The following is a 9,689-nucleotide window of genomic DNA, read 5'->3' as shown; positions in this document are numbered from 1 at the left end:
TATGTTCACAAACATTATGTTCTACTTAAAAGTTCATAACAGCATTATTCCATGCAGCCTAAAAATGGAAATAACTCAAATGACCATCAACTAATATAACAAGTGTAATATATTTATCAGGTAGAATACTATTTATCGATTACAAGGATAAAATAATTCATTGAAACTACAACATAGATCAATCTCAAAAAAATATTGTTAGCTGAATGAAGCCAGATGTAAAAAAAACCACTTATTGTATGGTTACATTTATACAATACGTCTAGAGAAAGATTATTCATAGAGGCAAAATATAAATGGTGGTTGTCTGAGGCTGGGGATGGCAAGGGGGAATGAATTCAATTGGGCACAAAGAATCTTGGGGATGGGTACTGGAAATCTATAATTAGATTTGTTAAAGGTTACATAACTGTAAGTTTTCTGAAAACCACTGAATTGTACATTTGAAATGGGAATATTTTATGGCATATAAATTATACCTCAAAAATATATGTGATTAAAGAAAACAACTATCTCATAATCCAAAATTTGTAAAGCCAGAAATGAATTCTTTCTGTACCCATACCAAACCAACACTGACCAAAAAAATATGTGCTAAGTTTTTAAAATGTACTAATACACACAAACTACCCACTTATGTAAGTATACATATTTAAAAACAGTGAGAACTTTTCACAATGTTTTTGATGGGTTTTGCTTTGAGATGTTTAGAGCAGTGTACTGCAATAAATTTAACATTAAAAAGTGGCCACTGTTCTTCTCCATGCAATTGTGTCTTACACCACCATTATTTTCAAATTTAACAGCAATTTTATGTATTAAACTGACACACGATGCAGTCCCTGGAACATGCTCAGTGATACTTGTGTATTCGATCTAACCGTTCATCTGGAAGTTACATCTTCTCTCCAATATCCTCATCAAGGATATTTCCAAAGATCAGAAACATATTACTTCTGGAGGCAACACATTTTCTGGCTCTCTAAATCTGAGAAAAACATATTAAAATTTCTTATGAATATCTTCACTTGAATGATGTAGAGCAATGTTGTTCAATAAAACTTTTCTGTGATGGTATAAATATTTTCTAACCTACACTGTTACAATGACAACCCTCTAACAATATGTTGTTTAATTCTAATTAATTTCAATTTAAATAACTATATTTGGCTAATGGCTACCGTATTAGACATGCAGGCCTAGAGGCTCATCCAATTTAACTGAATCAAAAAAGCTAAAGTCAAGCTTCCTTGAAAAACCTGTTTTGCCTATTGCATTTCCTACCTCAAAGAAGTTACAACAATTATTCATCCAGTTGCCCATTCCATAAATCTTGGAATCATCCTGGAGTTATTCTCTGCTTGCAATTTGTCATGAAGTCCTATGAGAGCTATCTTCCACATGGCTCTATATTCTTGCTTGGCGTCTGTATTTCAATGATCCTGTCTTTTCACACCTCTTTATTTCTCTCTGCATTCTGCAAAATTCTGTTATGTCTCTCCATCACTTATCTAACTAGCCTACAACCCCTGCTTCTGTATGACTACAATAATAAGCTCTCTAAAAGGCATGTCTGACAATGCCACTCTACTGCTTGAAATTTTTCAGTGCCCTCCAGTGCATTCTAGTTATGATCTAGATTTTGTTTGAGGTATATTATGATCTGGTCCTTTCCTTCCATTCCAGTGCACTTGTTATTACTTAAATTTACTTCCTACATTTGTACAGGCTATCCCTTTATATTACAGGCTGCTTTCTATGTTTTTAGAAGGAAGGCAGTACCCACGGATGACCAGAACAGATGCTACAGACCCAGATAATACGGGCTTAAATGTTGGGTCTACCACTTAGTTTCCCTCAACTTATAGTTAGTTACCTATAGCTAGTTACCTACTTCCTAGAGTTGATGAGATAAGATTATACTTATGAAGTATATACTGTGTGTTTGAGACTAATTAAATATTCCACAAATGTTTAGTCTTGTTACTAATATTTCTGACATGTTCACCTAACAGGTCCCTACTTATATTTCAAGATTCAGACACCACATATCAAGGATATCATTTTTACTGGCCTTCTACTTTCCATCCCCATTCTTCCTCCTAAACTATAATTTCATGATTAAATTGGTATGCCATTTTCATGGCTATTAATATATAGAAACTAATTATTATATTCTTATATTCAACTCCCCTATGAAGATTATAAACACCTTGAAAGTAAGAACTATGGCTCCTTCAGCTATGACTCATTTGTCTCAGCATCGACTCTACTATACATATTTAATAAATATGAGCTTCCCATATGAAGTTTGGGAAAATAAAAGCAGTTTTTCAGGAAGGAATATGGGTGTCCCTAGATATAGAGGATGCTAAGAGATTGACATTACTAGGATTCGTAGAGGTTAACTACTCAATATGCTTCCATATTAAGGGTGGAAATAACCCAACAGCACTGCTTTGGTTAAAGTGGACATCCTGTAATTCAGGCGTCATACCAGAACACTAGACACAGATGGTTTTATTTCATGATGTTCATCAGATTCTGAACTAAGTCTTCATCAGAATCCTAATTGGGTAAAAAAGTGCTAAGTATGAATTTCCTCTGGTTTCTTACCCCCAAGAAGTCAACATTTGGACAAATATGAGAGGTTACTCTCATCAAAATAAGAATGGATATATAATGGCCTCACTTTTGTTGAAGCTATTATCTTGACTACTTGTGCAAAGTGACCATAAATACAGCCCTCACCAATTTTTCAACATTGTTCTTTGTGAATGATCACTGCTGCATAAGTTAAGAAGATGACATTGAAACTTATGAAGGTTAATTTTATGTGTCAACTTGGCTAAGCTATAGTTCCCAGTTATTTCATCAAACACTAATCCAGGTGTTTCTGTGAAGATATTTTGTAGATGTGATTAATATCTATAATCATTAATTTTAGGTAAGAAAGATTAATTTCAATGCTGTGAATGGGCATGTTCCAAAATAAAAAAGCCTCAAAAACAACAACACCCCAAAAAAAATAATTTCCCAGAAGTAATTCCAGATAAAGACTGCAATAGCAGTACTTTCCCTCAGCCTGCAGCCTGCCTTACAAATTTGGACTTGTCAGTCTCAAAAATTACATAAGCCATTTACTTCAAATTCTCTCTGTCTATCTGTATGCGTGTATATAGGTATCCTGGTATGTGATTATATAGCAAGCCAGCTAGATGAGGATAGATAGATGATAGAAAAGAAGGAAGGAAGGAAGGAAGGAAGGAAGGAAGGAAGGAAGGAAGGAAGGAAGGAAGGAAGGAAGGAAGGAGGGAAGGAAGGAAGGGAGATGTACATGTGTATGTCTGTAGGTACCCTACTGTTTTTGCTTCTTTGGATAAATTTGTTCATGAATTAGAGAGTGTACTAAGAGACTAAATTTTTAAAGTATGATTAGTTTCTAACTGGTCCAAAAGGATTTATCAACCTTTCAAGACTCATTTTCAGAAAACTTGCTTTTGCATACAGACAACTTTTCATTCAGTTTCTCTGATGGCTCAGAATCACCTGACAGAAACAGGTGCAATTATTTGAGGACACAAGAACTCGATACACCCAGCAAGTGTGCATGATCATTTTTAGAGCCATTTTGGCTCTAAATTCTTACCTCTACATCTTTTCTCATCTTATTCAATCTCCTTAAATCCTTTCATGAACTATCCTGTTTCCAAGTGAGTTTTAATTCCTGAGGACATAGGTGATATATAATCCTCAATTCTTGCAAAAATGTATTTGATCCTTTCTACTTCTGTAAATGGATAATTTCACTACTTTTCCTGTAATAGTATATTACCACCAGCAGCATATTTTTGATGTCCTTTTATACTAAATAGTATAAATGAGATACCTAAGTAAGAAATCAAAATGTTTCTATTTACACTAAATAGTGTAAATGAGATACCTAAGTAAGAAATCAAAAGTTTCTACTCTCTCCTTCATGTGTGCACAATTCAGATGGCTTATTCTTTCTGGGTAATAATATACCATGTTATTATAAATATGGAATGCTTTTATAAAAGAAAAGCAGTTATAAGGTAATCTCAATAACTTCTTATTACCTCACAGATTTACATTTATGTTTATGCTTGATGACTTTTTGTGTAATGATTTATTATATTGCACTTAAAGGAATTGTATAAAGATTGAGGATCAATTTGATTTAAAGAAAATCTGAATGAAAGTTTTTCTATTCAAGTAAAAATAGTACCATGCAGAGATAAAAAGTAAAAATGCACATACATGATAGCTTTGTCTCAACTATGTTTATAGAAGACAAGTCCGAAACATGACTTTCTTTTTACTGCACCTTGTTTATAATTATAGCATATAAAACAGATTTATCCCTTCTCTATCCCTGTAGTTTCACTGGTGATAATTCTTAGATGCTTTTCTGTACCTGCACTTAACATGTTCCTTCCCAATTTGTGGACAAATATGACTAAAAGACTCATTGATTTTTTTTCAAAGAGAGAGAGAAAGAGAGAGGGGAATTGAAACCAAAAGAACACTTAATGTGTCAATAATTAAGTTATTATATCTCACTTAATTGTACAAAAGCCTCCACACACTGTGCTCTGATTTTAAACTGTTATTGTATGAAGAATGATGGATTTAGGGACTGGAGCATCAAAGATAAAATTCTGAAATGTTTGGTAATGCATTTGTAATACAACACTCTGAACGTAGTGTTGACTTTTTTTGCAACAGGAAATTGGATACTAAAAATACAAATAATGCAACAGACTAATAAATAATTAAGTCATCACTTTTGACTAATTGTGCTGAAGTGCCTACCTAAATAATTGCCCAGGAGAAACAAGTTTCTGTGGAGCCTGACCATTAAATATGTGCAGGTACATGAGCACACACATGTATGCATGCATGCATGTGTGTGTGTATGTGTGTGTTTACATGTATAATACATGTGTCTTATATACTACAGTCTTGACAGAAATAAAGTAGCAATCTTGAGGCTTAAAATTTCAAAATTTCAGCTTGCATTGCAAAAAAAGGAAAAAAAAATAGGACTTAATGGGTATGGCAAGATAGAATACTCCCATCTCTTTCAGATCTTCCCTCTTACAATGAAAAAACAAATCACACGACAGCCATAGGTAGGAAACAGAAAGCATAATGTCTAGGAAAATCAGGACTTGAAGAATGACATGGTGGTAAGTTCTTGGGGTTTCCATATTGCTTCCCAAATATCAAGACAGGGCACTGAAGAAGCCTTCAACCCAGAACTGCCAAATGACAAAGACAATAAAATCTTCAAGGAAAGCCTTCTCATGTGGAATAAGACATAAATAATAAATAAATAAATAGATAGATAGATAGATAGATAGATATACTATTTTAATGAATTGGAAGACTCAATACTATAAACATATAAATTCTCAAAAGTGATCCCTAAGCTTAATGAGATTCCTGCCCAAATCCCAGAATGTTTGAGTAGATATAAACAAGTCTGTTTTTTTTTAAGTTTATGTATTTATTTTGAGGGGTGGGTGTGGACATAGAGATGGGGAGAGAAAGGATTCCAAGCAGGCTCTGAGCTCACAACATAGAGCCTGATGCTGGGGCTCAATCTCACAAGCCATGAGATCATAACCTGAGCTGAAATCAAGAGTATGACGATTCACTGACTGAGACAATCAGATGCCCCAAGACAAGCTTTCTTTAAAGTTATATGGAAAGACAGTGACCCTAGGATATTTAAAACAATCTTAAAACAATAAAGCAGGGAAAATTACTCTATTCAATATTAAAATCTACTAGATAGTTACATAGGAACACATATAACTCAATTGTGGACAAAAGACAAAAACAAAACAAAACAAAAAACAATTAAAAAATGGACAAAGGACTTGAATAGACATTTTCCAAAGAAGACATTCAAATGGCCAACATCATGAAAGGTGCATGCAAAGGTACATGAAAAGATGATTAGCATCACTAATCGTTAGGGAAATGCAAATCAAAACCACAATGAGATATCACCTCACACCTGTTAGGATGGCTATTATCAAGAGACAAGTATTAGAAAAGATGTGGATAAACAGGATGTCTTATGCATTGTTGGAAATTTAAACTTGTACTTCCACTGTAGAAAACGGTATGGAGTTTCCCCAAAAAGTTAAAAATAGAACTAGCATAGGATCCAGCATTCCTACTTCTGGGTAGATGTCCCAAGAAAATGAAATTGCTATCTCAAAAAAGATATCTGTACCCCTATGTTCATTACAGCTTGGTTTGTCCATCAGTGGATAAAGGAAATAGTGAAATTTATATATTACATAGAATATATGTGTGTAATAAATGTTATTATGCCATAAAAAGAAGGAAGTCATGCCTTTTGCAACAATGTGTATGATCTTTTGGGCATAATGCTAAGTAATGTAATCAGATAAAGATGTATACTATATAATCTCACTTATATGTTAAAATCTGTAAAGCTGAAGTCATGGAAATAGAGAATAGAATGGTGGTTGTCAGGGATTGGGACATAAGGGAAACGGTGAAATGTTAGTCAAAGCATACAAACTACCACCTGTAAGATAAGTAAGTTCTGGGGATATAATGTACAACATGATGACCATAATTAACAATAGGGTATTATATACAAAAGCTGTTAAGGCAGTAGATCTTAATTGTTATCACCACACACACACACACACACACACACACACACATGATTATTATATGAAGGGATGAGGGTGTAACCTTATGGTGGCAATCATTTCACAATATATCTGTATATCAATTTGTCATATTTCATCCTTTAAACTTACATATGATATATGCCAGTAATATCTCAATAAACCTGGGGGTGGTGGAAGAAAAGCAAAGACTCTGGGCTCTGGTCCAGAGCAGACAAAAGAAGTAGAAGTTAGGTGAGACATATAGGCTCATGTTAAATCAAGAACAAGGTGGAAGGAGCACAGAATATTTGAAGGCATATAATATTTATTTTGAGTTCTGAGATCTACATCCTGAATCCCCGAAAGGCACTTATGGCATCAGGTGCTGTGTTGGCTGGATGCTACCTACAGAAGTGTATTTCCAAATTCTTACTGGAGACTTAAATCTGGAAGACCAAGAATTGAATAAAGTGATGTGAAAGACTTTAGTATCATAGCTGGAAAATATTTCTAAATAGTCTGTGTCTTCTCAAGATGCTTGGCCACTGGGTAGATTTTTTAAGGTAGCAGACATCAGCTGAATGCCCCAACCCTTTTTCTTTAAAAGTATTTTTTTTTAATGGCCAATAAACCATTACATAAAAGTTTTTATTTTTGAATTAATGACTACCTTTTGCCATGTATATGGTTATATATGCACTGCTTTTATTCTTTCTTCTAGATTATAATTAGGAGGAAAATAGAGGGTGTGGCTTACCCATCTCTAAATCTTTCTTCCTACCGCTACTTCTACCTAATTCAGTGCCTTGAACATGGTGGGAACTCAGTAAATAGTGTGAAATTGAATTAAATTACCTTAAATTGTGTGAAAAGTCATACTACCCTCAGGACATATTTAACCTCTCTGACTCTGTGATTTTCTCCTTGCCACTCTCCACACAACAGAACATAACTGGTTTGCCCACACCTCCTGCCTGGGTAACTAGAGGTGAACCTTTTGCTAACCTTAAAATATTTGTCACAATCTCTTAAGACGAGATCCTTTCATGCTTTACAAGATTAATGAAAATAAATATACTTGGGTTTATTAAAATTTGATAATTGGGTTTGGAAATATTTTTGTAGTAACATGGTCAGAGTATGTTCTATGAACTTCCAACATCTCATCCCTTAAGAATATTCTACTCTAAAAATAAACTGAGGCAAAAAAAAATCTGTTTGGAGAGTAGGTATACTAAGTGTTCTTACCACAAAATAAAACAAAAATTAATACTTGAACAGTAAAAAAATAAAAAGCAATCCAATTAGAAGGTAGGCAAAAAACATGTGAACAGACATTTCACCAAAGAGGATATAATTGCAGATGATGCATAAGCACATGAGAAGATGCTCACCATTATTAACCATCAGGGAAATGCAAATTGAAACCAGGTTGAGATCTCATTACACACTTATCTGAATAGCTAAAACTAAAGCAATAACAACAGCAACAACAACAAAAACAAAGTGACAACATCAAATGCTGACTGTGATGTGCAGAAACTGGGTCATTTGTAGATCACTAATGGAAACGTAAAATGATCCAGCCACTGTGAAAAACAGTTTGGCAACTTTTTATCAAACTAAAAATACATACCTAGTAGTGCAATTGCTAAGTCTTAGTGTAGTTCTGGTTTTAATTTTTTTGAGAAACCTCCATACGGGTTTCCAGAGTGGCTGAACCCGTTTGCATCCCCACCAACAATGCAAAAGAGATCCTCTTGCTCCACATCGTCACCAATATCTGTTGTTCCCTGAATTGTTAATTAGCCAATACTGATAGGTGTGAGGTGGTATCTCATTGTGGTTTCGATTTGTATTTCCCTGAGATGAATGATGTTGAGCATTTTTTCATGTGTCTGTTAGCCATCTGGATGTCTTCTTTGGAAGAGTGGCCATTCATGTCCTTTGCCCATTTCTTCACTGGATTATTTGGTTTTTGGGTATTGAGTTTTCTAAGTTCTTTATAGATTTTGGATAATAACCCTTTATCTGATATGTCCTTTGCAAATATCTTCTCTCATTCTGTTGGTTGCCTTTTAGTTTTGCTGATTGTTTCCTTCTCTGTAAAGAAGTTTTTTGTTGTTGTTATTTTTTGTTTTTGTTTTTGTTTTTGTTTTTTATCTTGATGAGGTCTTAAAATAAGGTTCATTTTTGCTTTTGTTTCCCTTGCCTCTGGAGATAGAAGTTGCTGTGGCCAAGGTCAGAGAGGTTGTTGCCTGTTTTCTCCTCCAGGATTTTGATGGCTTCCTGTTTTATCTTTAGGCCTTTCATCCATTTTGAGTTTATTTTTGTGTATGGTGTAAGAAAGTGGTCCAGGTTCATTCTTCTGCATGTTGCTGTCCAGTTTTCCCAACACCGTTTGCTGAAGAGACTGTCTTTTTTCCATTGGACCTTCTTTTCTGCTTGGTCAAAGATTAGTTGGTCATACGTTTGTGGATCCATTTCTGGATTCTCTATTCTGTTCCTTTGATCTGAGTGTCTGTTTTTGTGCTAATACCATACTGTCTTGAAAACAGCTTTTTAATACAGCTTGAAATCTGGAATTGTGATGCCTCCTGCTTTGGTTTTCTTTTTCAGGATTGCTTTGGCTATTCAGGGGCTTCTCTGGTTCCATACAAATTTTTGGGTTGTTTGTTCTAGCTCTGTGAAGAATGCTGGTGTTATTTTGATAGAGTTTGCACTGAATATGTAGATTGCCTTGGGTAATATCAATATTTTAACAATATTTGTTTTTCTAATCTATGGGCATGGAACATTTTTCCACTTTTTTGTGTTTTCTTCAATTTCTTTCAGAAGCTTTCTATAATTTTCAGTGTATAGATTTTTCACCTCTTTTTTTTTCTTTTTTTTAATTTTTTTTTTCAACGTTTTTTTTTTTTTATTTATTTTTGGGACAGAGAGAGACAGAGCATGAATGGGGTAGGGGCAGAGAGAGAGGGAGACACAGAATCGGAAACAGGCTCC

Source organism: Herpailurus yagouaroundi, unplaced genomic scaffold (genome assembly GCF_014898765.1).
Source record: "Herpailurus yagouaroundi ecotype Mexico unplaced genomic scaffold, PumYag 163, whole genome shotgun sequence".
NCBI classification, from domain to species: domain Eukaryota; kingdom Metazoa; phylum Chordata; class Mammalia; order Carnivora; family Felidae; genus Herpailurus; species Herpailurus yagouaroundi.
This window is presented reverse-complemented; position numbering follows the sequence as displayed.